We start from the raw sequence: 12803 nt of genomic DNA, 5'->3' as shown, positions 1-12803 counted from the left end.
AACATTTGAAAGCTTCTGGAATGTAGTTTCTGGCCCATTAAGCTGCGAGTGTATTTGTAATTCATGAGGACAGATTACGGAGCGGCATTGCAAAACTTTTTCTTTTTCATTAGGTTAGTAATATCCTGGCTGCGAGCGCTCGATAATAAATGGACTACTGTATTCAGTAATCTCAGACTTTGCAACATGACCCATTTTCCCCAGGACATAATGTTCTGCTTCCTGTTTTCCTACTGATTTTCCAAATGATTTACCCCCGTCCTGGTTTAAATAATTGATGTTAAAGACGGAACGCCGTAAGACTTGATGTTACTTTCATAGAAAAAGTAGCCGTGTCATTAGGCTGTTCCTATTGAAATGAATGCACCAGGTGATGTTTCACTGTTATTGGATAGTTCTTAAAGGGGCTGCGTAGTATAGACAAAGGCATTATACATGGGAGCTGGGGGGCTTTGCTAGGACCTCAATTCTTACTATCAGCTGTTTTAGTCAGAGGAAAATGAATCATTACCCAGTGCTTATTGTAATTCAATAGACATTCATTGTTCCTAATGGACACTGGCAATCATCCAATAGAGAGATGCACTTGATATGGTTCTTATTTGTATTTAATAGGAGAATCCATTTGTTAACTTTCAGCACTTATTCCCAACCTGTGACTCTGCAGCTGTTGCAAAACTACAACTCCCAGCATGCCCCTGTCGGGGCATGCTGGGAGTTGTAGTTTTGCAACAGCTGGAGAGACACTGGTTGGGGGATCAGTGGCTTAAAGGGAATCAAAAGATTTCATGACAGAGACATAACCATGTTAGTGTTAGGGCTGCTATGGGGTATAATACACAGAATTTCTTCCATAGCATTATCATATTATCAGATTTATGCAGCTCCCATTGAGTTCATTACTCGTTGTATAGATCCATATGTAGTTAAAGGGGTTATCTAGCGCTACAAAAACATGGCCACTTTCCCCCTACTGTTGTCTCCAGTTTGGGTGGGGTTTTGAAACTCAGTTCCATTGAAGTAAATGGAGCTTAATTGCAAACCGCACCTGAACTGGAGACAACAGTAGGGGGAAAAGTGGCCATGTTTTTGTAGCGCTGGATAACCCCTTTAAAGGGTTTTCCGGGATAGAATGATATTTTACTATGCTGCCAGTATATGGGATGGATTCCACAACATTCATTCAACAGCAACCCCTTTTCAAAAGTATAAACCGTACACATTCACTTTTTATTTCAGCCGTATTTATGGCCGTCATTTTGAAGCAGAAATGCTGGTATTTACATACAGGTATTTTTTTAAAATCGCGACCGTATTTTTGCCTGAAAATTATGGCCATCCAATAATACAGCTGAAGAAAGATGTTGTGTGAACATAGCCTAAACGTGAAGTTGATGTTTGTAATGCAGCAGATTGGAATTTTTAAATTTTTTTTAAATAGTTTTTTTGTTCCCAGATTAACAGAGAATCATACTGAGTCAGAGTACAGTTGTAAACCTAGGGGTTGTCCGGGATAAAATTATATTTTATTATGCTGCCGGGCTATGGGGGACATGTCAATAACATAAACTTACCTGTCCCATTCCAACGCCGTTGCCGGGTCCCAGGCCGCCAGCTCTCTACTGCTGTTTCATTTCAAGTGCGAATTTGTCTTCTCATACAAAATGGACAAGGGATCCGCAGCGGGTTTTGCTGTGAATTTACAACATAAAATCAGCTGCAGATCCGTTGTGTGTGATGCTACCCTAAGAATACATTTGCCCATACTACCAAAGCAGTAAATGATAGTAACGGTATATGTGCTCAGCGGCTCACAATGTGCAATCATGATAAGCACATAGGATCAGGGCAGCGTCTATAGGACCTGACTACAACAGTGACATCTACAGGCTGAAAGTAGGTACTGCACTGAAACAGGGAGAATCCAATCTTTTTTGCTTTTGGTTGGTGAGGACCTGTTTAGGACTCTCCTCTAGATAGGGACTTATTATTGCAAAACTACAATTCCCATCATGCCTGGACAGCCAGACCTGAAAACTATCCAGATATTAGACGGCTGTACATCCACAGGTTCTCTATGTAGTTGAATAAGTCGTCCAATTTGCTGGTGTTGTTTACGACCATAAAAGTGTCCTTCTGTTTCCACATTGTTCCATGTTAGCACTTTCTCCACATCTGCAGAATATTAGCACATTACAGGGTTCCATTGTTGTCTGCCGTTTCCTCCAAATTCTCATGATCCAGAATTATATAGATGACAGGGTTACACAATTTATTTTTTTGCCTTATTTCTCACTCCATAGCCGTTGTATCCGCAAACATGTCTGATCTTCTGCTCCGGGTTTTATCCATACACCATGACGTTTATACAGTGTAGTTTAGCACTAGCTCTTTATCATGCATATTGTCATTTCTTATAGCTTTGATTTTGGAATATGACGTCTTTGACTCGAAATGTTTTATTAATTCTTTGTGGTTTCTAAATTAAAGAGATGAAACAATCGGATGTGATCCCGAGATTTTATCAAATGAGGGTTTCTATTCAGAATATGTATATGTATACACATGAGTGTAGGGGTGTGAGATGGCTGATACGGAAGGGGATGTATGATGGTAGCTGTGGTGTTGGTGAGGTGTCTGTATGAGGGTAGCTGTGGTGTTGGTGGGGTGTCTGTATGATGGTAGCTGTGGTGTTGGTGAGGTGTCTGTATGATGGTAGCTGTGGTGTTGGTGAGGTGTCTGTATGATGGTAGCTGTGGTGTTGGTGAGGTGTCTGTATGATGGTAGCTGTGTTGTTGGTGGGGTGTCTGTATGATGCTAGCTGTGGTGTTGGTGGGGTGTCTGTATGATGGTAGCTGTGGTGTTGGTGAGGTGTCTGTATGATGGTAGCTGTGGTGTTGGTGAGGTGTCTGTATGAGGGTAGCTGTGGTGTTGGTGGGGGTGTCTGTATGATGGTAGCTGTGGTGTTGGTGGGTGGGATGTCTGTATGATGGTTGCTGTGGTGTTGGTGGGTTGTCTGTATATTGGTAGCTGTAATGTTGGTGGGATGTCTGTATGATGGTAGCTGTGGTGTTGGTGGGGTGTCTGTATGATGGTAGCTGTGGTGTTAGTGAGGTGTCTGTATGATGCTAGCTGTGGTGTTGGTGAGGTGTCTGTATGAGGGTAGCTGTGGTGTTGGTGGGGTGTCTGTATGATGGTAGCTGTGGTGTTGGTGGGATGTCTGTATGATGGTAGCTGTGGTGTTGGTGGGATGTCTGTATGATGGTAGCTGTGGTGTTGGTGGGATGCCTGTATGATGAAAGCTGTGGTGTTGGTGGGGTGTCTGTATGATGGTAGCTGTGGTGTTGGTGAGGTGTCTGTATGATGGTAGCTGTGGTGTTGGTGAGGTGTCTGTATGAGGGTAGTTGTGGTGTTGGTGGGGTGCCTGTATGAGGGTAGCTGTGGTGTTGGTGGGGTGTCTGTATGATGGTAGCTGTGGTGTTGGTGGGATGTCTGTATGATGGTAGCTGTGGTGTTGGTGGGGTGTCTGTATGATGCTAGCTGTGGTGTTGGTGAGGTGTCTGTATGAGGGTAGCTGTGGTGTTGGTGGGGTGTCTGTATGATGGTAGCTGTGGTGTTGGTGGGGTGTCTGTATGATGGTAGCTGTGGTGTTGGTGGGGTGTCTGTATGATGGTAGCTGTGGTGTTGGTGGGGTGTCTTTATGATGGTAGCTGTGGTGTTGGTGGGGTGTCTGTATGATGGTAGCTGTGGTGTTGGTGAGGTGTCTGTATGATGGTAGCTGTGGTGTTGGTGAGGTGTCTGTATGAGGGTAGCTGTGGTGTTGGTGGGGGTGTCTGTATGATGGTAGCTGTGGTGTTGGTGGGTGGGATGTCTGTATGATGGTTGCTGTGGTGTTGGTGGGTTGTCTGTATATTGGTAGCTGTAATGTTGGTGGGATGTCTGTATGATGGTAGCTGTGGTGTTGGTGGGGTGTCTGTATGATGGTAGCTGTGGTGTTAGTGAGGTGTCTGTATGAGGGTAGTTGTGTTGGTGGGGTGTCTGTATGAGGGTAGCTGTGGTGTTGGTGGGGTGTCTGTATGATGGTAGCTGTGGTGTTGGTGGGATGTCTGTATGATGGTAGCTGTGGTGTTGGTGGGGTTTCTGTATGATGCTAGCTGTGGTGTTGGTGAGGTGTCTGTATGAGGGTAGCTGTGGTGTTGGTGGGGGTGTCTGTATGATGGTAGTTGTGGTGTTTGTATGATGGTAGCTGTGGTGTTGGTGGGGGTGTCTGTATAATGGTAGCTGTGGTGTTGGTGGGGTGTCTGTATGATGGTAGCTGTGGTGTTGGTGGGGTGTCTCTATGATGGTAGCTGTGGTGTTGGTGGGGTGTCTGTATGAGGGTAGCTGTGGTGTTGGTGGGGTGTCTGTATAATGGTAGCTGTGGTGTCGGTGGGGTGTCCGTATGATGGTAGCTGTGGTGTTGGTGGGTGGGGTGTCTGTATATTGGTAGCTGTGGTTTTGGTGGGGGTGTCTGTATATTGGTAGCTGTAATGTTGGTGGGGTGTCTGTATAATGGTAGCTGTGGTGTTGGTGGGGTGTCTGTATAATGGTAGCTGTGGTGTTGGTGGGTGGGATGTCTGTATGATGGTTGCTGTGGTGTTGGTGGATTGTCTGTATATTGGTAGCTGTAATGTTGTTGGGATGTCTGTATGATGGTAGCTGTGGTGTTGGTGGGGTGTCTGTATGATGGTAGCTGTGGTGTTGGTAGGGTGTCTGTATTATGGTAGCTGTGGTGTTGGTGAGGTTTCTGTATGAGGGTAGCTGTGGTGTTGGTGAGGTGTCTGTATGATGGTAGCTGTGGTGTTGGTGGGGGTGTCTGTATGATGGTAGCTGTGATGTTGGTGGGGGTGTCTGTATAATGGTAGCTGTGGTGTTGGTGAGGTGTCTGTATGATGGTAGCTGTGGTGTTGGTGGGTTGTCTGTATATTGGTAGCTGTAATGTTGGTGGGATGTCTGTATATTGGTAGCTGTGGTGTTGGTGGGGTGTCTGTATGAGGGTAGCTGTGGTGTTGGTAAGGTGTCTGTATGAGGGTAGCTGTGGTGTTGGTGGGGGTGTCTGTATGATGGTAGTTGTGGTGTTGGTGGGGTGTCTGTATGATGGTAGTTGTGGTGTTGATGGGATGTCTGTATGATGGTAGCTGTGGTGTTGGTGGGGTGTCTGTATGATGGTAGCTGTGCTGTTGGTGGGATGCTTGTATATTGGTAGCTGTGGTGTTGGTGGGGGTGTCTGTATGATGGTAGCTGTGATGTTGGTGGGGGTGTCTGTATAATGGTAGCTGTGGTGTTGGTCAGGTGTCTGTATGAGGCTAGCTGTGGTGTTGGTGAGGTGTCTGTATGAGGGTAGCTGTGGTGTTGGTGGGGGTGTCTGTATGATGGTAGCTGTGGTGTTGGTAGGGTGTCTGTATGATGGTAGCTGTGGTGTTGGTGAGGTGTCTGTATGAGGGTAGCTGTGGTGTTGGTGAGGTGTCTGTATGAGGGTAGCTGTGGTGTTGGTAGGGTGTCTGTATGAGGGTAGCTGTGGTGTTGGTGGGGGTGTCTGTATGAGGGTAGCTGTTGTGTTGGTGGGGGTGTCTGTATGATGGTAGTTGAGGTGTTGATCGGGTGTCTGTATTATGGTAGTTGTGGTGTTGATGGGATGTCTGTATGATGGTAGCTGTGGTGTTGGTGGGGTGTCTGTATGATGGTAGCTGTGCTGTTGGTGGGATGCTTGTATATTGGTAGCTGTGGTGTTGGTGTGATATTTGTATGATGGTAGCTAAGTGTAGATAAGTGTATGGAAGATACCGCAGCTATGGTATTGGCAACATGTGTTGTTAGAGTGGAGTTTTTATGAATTATGGGAGCTTTGGTGCTGTTGCGGTCGATATGCAGTGGTGCAGTATGTGGACTCCTAGCACTTTGTCTGAGCTATTGGATACTAGCACCAGCACAATGTTGCACTTTATCATAGTTCTACTATACTATTATACCTAATGTACTCTACTGACATCTAGTGGTTACTTTGTAAAACGGCAAAGCAAATAACCAAACCTATATTTTACAAAGGTGGTTCCAGAAAAATGCCCCACCAATCCCCTCTCTGGTTGGGAGAAGCATGTCCTCCCTAGAGAGGGGGGCTTTGTTCAGATTGTAATGTAGTGTCTAGAATGTATGGGCGGCTAGGAGGCACATGGTTATCCAAGCTTAGTAAACCCATACAGTAATGGTTATGAGCATTAAAGGGGTTGTCTAGCAAAAATATTTTTCTTTCAAATCAACTGATATCAGAAAGCTATAAAGATTTGTAATTTACTTGTATAAAAAAAAATCTCAAGTCTTCCCATACTTATCAGCTGCTGTATGTCCTGCATGAAAAGTTGTTTTATTTTCAGTCTGACACAGTGCTCTCTGCTCTCTGTCTCGGCCAGAGATGTCAGCAGAGATTTTTAAACAGAAAGTAAATTACAAATCTATCTAACTTTCTTACACCAGATGATTTGGAAGAAAAAAAAAAATCACTGAAGTACCCCTTTAAGATCTGTGAATGGAAACATTGTTTAGATAAAAATGTAAAATGTAGATGACAGATGTAGATCTCTCTCGACCTCCCCAGGTGTTCAGAATGGAATCGGCGCTCAAGACTCATCAATGAGCGGGAGACTTAAAGGGGTTATCCAGCGCTACAAAAACATGGCCACTTTTCCCCCTACTGTTGTCTCCAGTTCAGGTGTGGTTTGCAATTAAGCTCCATTTACTTCAATGGAACTGATTTTCAAAACCCCACCCAATCTGGAGACAAGAGAGGGGAAACGTGGCCATGTTTTTGTAGCGCTGGATAACCCCTTTAACATCAGGGATGGGGAACATTCGGCCCTCCAGCTGTTGAAAAACTACAATTCCCATCATGCCTGGATAAGGCAAAGCTAAAGCTTGATGGGATTTGTAGTTTTGCAACAGCTGGAGGGCCAAGGTTTCCTATCCCTGCTTTACATGGATGTGCTGCAAGTAAAATGTCCATTCGAACCCGAACTTTCGGCATTTGATTAGCGGTGGCTGCTGAAGTTGGATAAAGCTCTAAGGCTATGTGGAAAACATGAATATAGTCATTGGCTGTATCCATGTTTTCCAGACAACCTTAGAGCTTTATCTAACTTCAGCAGCCCCCGCTAATCAAATACTGAATGTTCGGGTTCAGATGAACTCAAGCATGCTTAAGGTTCGCTCATCTCTAATACCGACCCCATATGCATCTCATTAACTTACAGTGATGCTTTGGTGTTCTCTGTTCTCATGGAGCTTCATGCAATGTTATTATATGAAATTCAATAAAATCTGATAGAAAGGAGACTGGAAACAGTGAAGAACTACCATCAGTTGTAATGTCTCTGCATTGCCATCTAGTGGTCATAAGCAGAACTGTAAAACGTAATTGAAAGTATAGGAATACATTCACACGCTCCGTAGTTTTGTCCGTAATTGTGGATCTGCAATTATGGACAAATTTGTAGCCCATTGATTTCAATTGGGCTGTTGACACTCTCCGTATATTTATGGATCCACAATCAGCAAAAATGACACAGGATGTAATTGCAGACAAGTTTATGGGAGTGTCCGTAATCTTTAACGAATCCCTAATTTTTACGGATGAACTGTCTGTCCCTTCCGCAAATCCCTAAGAAAATATGGAATAGTAATAATTTTAAACCATTCTCACTTATTTAACTATCACCTTCCCCTTTTTTGTTGATCCGTTAAAAATACAGATAAGGCTCGGTTCACACTGGGTTTTTGCAATCCCTTTTTTTTCATCCATTTTTGCAAAAAATAGATGGTAAAATGGATGTATTTGTGTGCCTCCATTTTGATCCATTTTTCCTTTAACTTCCATTATAAAAAAAAGCATGCCATTTTTTTTTACACACAAAAGGTCAGCTACGTTTCTGTGTACGTTAAAAAAACAGATGCGTTTTGATCCTTTCTCTTATAATAGAAGTCAAAGGAAAAAGTGGATCAAAACGGATGCGTTCATTGTATCCGTTTTTTCATCCAATTTTTGCAAAAAAAAGAAATTGTAAAAAGGTAGTGTGAATCCAGCTGTACGGATGCATTACAATACATTTTTTGCCCTCCTCAGGAAGAAATATTTGTGAAGCGTACGTCAGGAGACTCAATATATTGGTGAGTGAAAGTCTGGATTATATGTTCTTGTATTATATGTTCTTTATAGGACCCCTATTCTCAGGGAAAAAATCGTTTTGCGATCACTTAAGCCTATCTCACACATAGGTGAAATCGTTGAAAGACTGTTTACACTGAACTATCTGCGAATTTTTTGCGAACGATCAACGATGATTTCAGAACATGTTGAAAGATCATAATGAACGATTTCTCGCTCGTCGCTTGATCGTTCGCTGCGTTTTCGTTCGAATTAGATCGTTATCGTGCAAATTCGAACGATAAATCGTTCCGTGTAAAAGGACCATAAGACTCCTTTTTAAAAATTAAAGGGATTGTAACATCTAGACTTCTTTTTTTAACTTTTTGGCTCAAGATATAAAAACATGTCTTTTCTAATCTGTTTCTATTTTCAGATTGTTTTAAATCTCATTCTTCTTATATTACTTGGGGGGTGCAGCCATCTTGCTGCAGCTGCTTTTTAGAGCATTTAGAGAGATGTTTTGCAGCCAGATGGACAGATGGAACGGCTGAGCTCTACTGTGAATGGTCTGATCCCATCTTATCTATATACTACTGTCACCTTTCACTGTTATCTTTCCTGTAATGATAAGGCGGATACTGCTGATGAGCGATCTGTACAAAACAGGAAGCAACAGCTTATTATTAGGCTTAGTGGCCAGAATGAAAACTGCAAGATTTTAGGATTTTCTTAGAATATAAATGGTAAAATGGAAAATTATTACTGAAAATTCCTAAAAAATTTGGCCACAGGTTGCCCGGACTTGCTTTGGGTTGGAGAACAGTAAACCATTTTATAAAAAAAAACACATTTTATAATCCAGTAAGATATCCTAAATGAAGATCATAGGGTCGGGATGCATTTCCTCAGCTCAGCGGAGATAATTGAATTAGAATTCCTATACATGAAACTCATGGAGAGACGCTGGGCCAGATGTATTTCCAGGAATCGGGAAAATAAACAAGATGAGCGTCCCCTCGCTGAACCCCCCGTATATAGAATAATCAACATACGCCTCATACACTCATCTGATTTTACTTCTATGCTTCCAGCAAATGTAACAATCCAGGCATCTTCTTGTATTTTACTATATTCATTTTATACGGCCTTCTTGGCTTGCTACACAGAAGCCCCCCTATCATGAGGCTACCACCATATGCCTCATGGAGAGATGGAGGGATTCTTATAATGTGGAGTGCTTGTCATTACCGCATATTATCACACAGATGTATAGTGTTACATAACAGCTACGAGGGTCATCCAAAGCATAACAGGAGTCTAGAAATGGTGCTAGTACATTCTGACATCCCATCTCAGGGTCCCCAAGGCTTTGTGTCAGTCCTATGTGGTGATCCAATGATTAACTATGCAGTGATAGGAGGAGGAGGAGGAGTAGTGGTAAAGGACACCAGTTTGCTGTGGCATTAATATCTTCATTGGTTTTCTCACACTTCTCCAAGTCAGCACATTGCAAGGGGGGTGTATAAGGTCTTTTCCCTTGGGGCACACCCCATACATAAGTCTGGACACATGAAGGTGGGGTGTTCTTGATGTTTTAAGTGCAGTAAATTGACTAAAAGTGTACCCCACACTGGTCCCAAGGCTGCTTGTCTCCGACAGCATCTGCATCCTCCGTCTAATCCTTGCTACAATGATACCTTTGGCCACATGGGTACTTTGAGGCCATCATTTATAGAGGCAGCTTGTCGTCACCTGCTGGTGCCTTCTGCAAATCAAACTCCACCGGCACCTATTTAAGATCTCTCTGACCACTCCTCCTTGCCCGAGCGGTGTTGCATTGCTGCATTCCAAACAAAGGTGTCTTTTTGCTATTCTGCTGAATCTCTATGTATCCTGACCTGTTCCTGTTTCTCGGTTTACACTTTCTTCCTGAATCCTGTCGGTATTGTTTGCCTCACCTGGTGCTGACTCCTAATTGCCTGATCTGACCCTACCTTCATGCTTCTGACTATGATTCCTGCCTCATCCATGGTACTGCACTGACTCTCTCGCTCACGACCCTGAATGCTGACCACGTATATTCTGCCTTTCCCTCGTTTCTTTCTCACCGTCTCGTCCTTGGGAACCAGCTGCTGCTGCAAAGAACGGGGCCGTGCTTATGTAGTGCCTGGTGTCTCTAGCTGCAGAAATCCAGAGTCTAAATCCTGGAGCGGGATAAAGGGTAAAGACCTAGAGGGTCTTTCCTCCATGGTGTGGCCAAAGCCAAACCAGTTGAGTAGCACAGCGGGTCCACAATGATTCTAGACCTGGCCTGAATCCCTTGTACAAATTTAATCTATAAATCTGTAAAATTTAATTCAATTTCTCCTGTATTTTTTTTTAGCTAGGACTAGATAAGAATCCAGTATTTGTAGGCTCTTTGCAGGAGATAGTAATCCTAAGTGTCCCAGATGGTGAGGCCCACCCAATGTAAGGTAAAGAGACCAGACACTCCTCACTTTACAGGGGTTATCCAGGATTAGAAATCTGCATCCCCACCCCCCATCCCCCACAGTTGTAATTCCACATACAACCTGACGACAGGGGTGGTGCTGTTTTTGGAAGAAAGCAGTTATGTTTTCTAATCCTGATTATCCTCCTTAAGCTGCTGTACACAAGACTACTGCCTCAATTTCTTCTTGCAGGAGAAGTGAACTGAGCTAGGGAGGCTCTCCCACCTCTCAGAACATTGTGCAATGTAATGCAATATATGCAGTGCTCTGTAGGTACACAAATCCTCCACTGGGTGGCAGCATAACACCATGTTCATAGTTGCATTGAACGCTCTATTTGTGGCCTACCTTGCAGATTCAGAGTGCGTGTACACAGAGAGATTTATCTGACAGATTTTTGAAGCCAAAGACAGGAATGGATTTGATAAGAGGAGAAATCTCAGTCTTTCCTTTACGATCTGTTCTCTGTTTATAGGCTGTTTCAGGCTTTGGCTTCAAAAATCAGTCAGATAAATCTCTCTGTGTAAATGCACCATTAGTTTAAATAATTGGACAATTTTTTATTTTTTTTTTGTAGACTCAGCACATACACTGTAAGGGTGCGTTCACACCTACAGGATCTGCAGCAGATCTGCAGCAGATTTGATGCTGTGTTCAGTTATTTAAATGAAATCTGCTGCAGAAAATCAGCTGCAGATCCTGTAGGTGTGAACGCACCATAATGGATAGAAAAACACAAGGTAATGCAGTAGCAATTACACAAAACTGCAGTTATCCAATAACTAATTTCCATGTAACATTGGTAGAATCTGGCGGTCAAGTTTTCATGAACATCAGGTGTGAGTTATAATGGTAGAGAAAGTATAGGGCTTTAAAAAAAAAAAAAAAACAGCTCATAAACAATACAGATTCAATTTTATTTAGTGCTGGGGTAATGACATAAATGCAACTTTTACATTTTTAAATTTCCTTTAAGTGTGTGTTCACACTATGGAAACATGACGCTCTCGCCCCTGTGCGCTCCCGCTTGACTCTCCGCCCGTTCCATAGACTCCATTCTATGCTCACGCAAATTCCACCATCTGTCTTTGGGACCCTATGCCTATGGGACCAGTGGAGAGTCAAGCGGGAGCGCGCGGGGGGCCTACCGCGGAATCCGCGGCATGTTATCCACGAGAATTCCGTAGTGTGAATACACCCACAAGCTGGGTTCAGACTACAGAATGCGGGCAAATAAGTTCCAGCAGATTCCGTGGCTACGTACGTTTCACCACACCGGGCTTCTTCAGGGAACTGAAGAGTTCCCTGAAGAAGCCCGGTGTGGTGAAACGTACGTAGGGACAGTTGTGACCTTCATAGGATTGATGGGTGAGTGATAATACGGTTTATGATTATTTGTGTTTTGTCTTGAGCCATACGATTGCTAGAATAGCGGGTTTACTCTGAGATAGGACACATCTCTGTAGTTTATTTATTTTTTATCACCCATCTATCCTATGTTGTTGTCTATTTTATATGTATGGTACCTGGTTGTTTTTTAAATACTTTTTAGTGATATTTTATATGAAATTTCTATCATGTTATTATTATAAGTGTGATAAATAAATTTTGCAGTGTTTCAGAATTTATGCCCATGGCTCTTTTTGTATTCATCTTTATGGTGGGTTTTTCTGGTATTTGAGTAAGAGTGATGCCCATAGCCATAATTAATTAGCAGGCTATACTGTAAATTTGGGTGATTAAGTCCCTCTTCTGTGAACCTGTGTGTAGATATAACTTATTATATGGCATATTCTTCTCTTTGTTTTTGGTTTTAGCTTAAAAAAATTACAGCCATGCAGTAGAATACAAGAATGAACACAGAGCTGTAACAAAATCTGGACAATCATAGTAGGCAAAACAACAACCAACAGGGGGCAGTATAGTACAACAAGTCGCAATAGGAATGTTTTAATTCAATTCTGTTTAGCGCTGAGATAAAAAAAAAACTTAAAGTTTTTAGTTTGAGATTTGATATTTTTATTTTTTATATTTTATTATATTTTTACATTATATATATATATTTTTTTTCTGAAATAAATGTCTACTGGAATGTACAAAAACTGCAGCTGTGGGAGCCAGTTGATTCTGATGAT

Source organism: Dendropsophus ebraccatus, chromosome 1, assembly GCF_027789765.1.
Source record: "Dendropsophus ebraccatus isolate aDenEbr1 chromosome 1, aDenEbr1.pat, whole genome shotgun sequence".
NCBI lineage: Eukaryota > Metazoa > Chordata > Amphibia > Anura > Hylidae > Dendropsophus > Dendropsophus ebraccatus.
Note: the sequence above shows the minus strand (reverse complement) of the source record.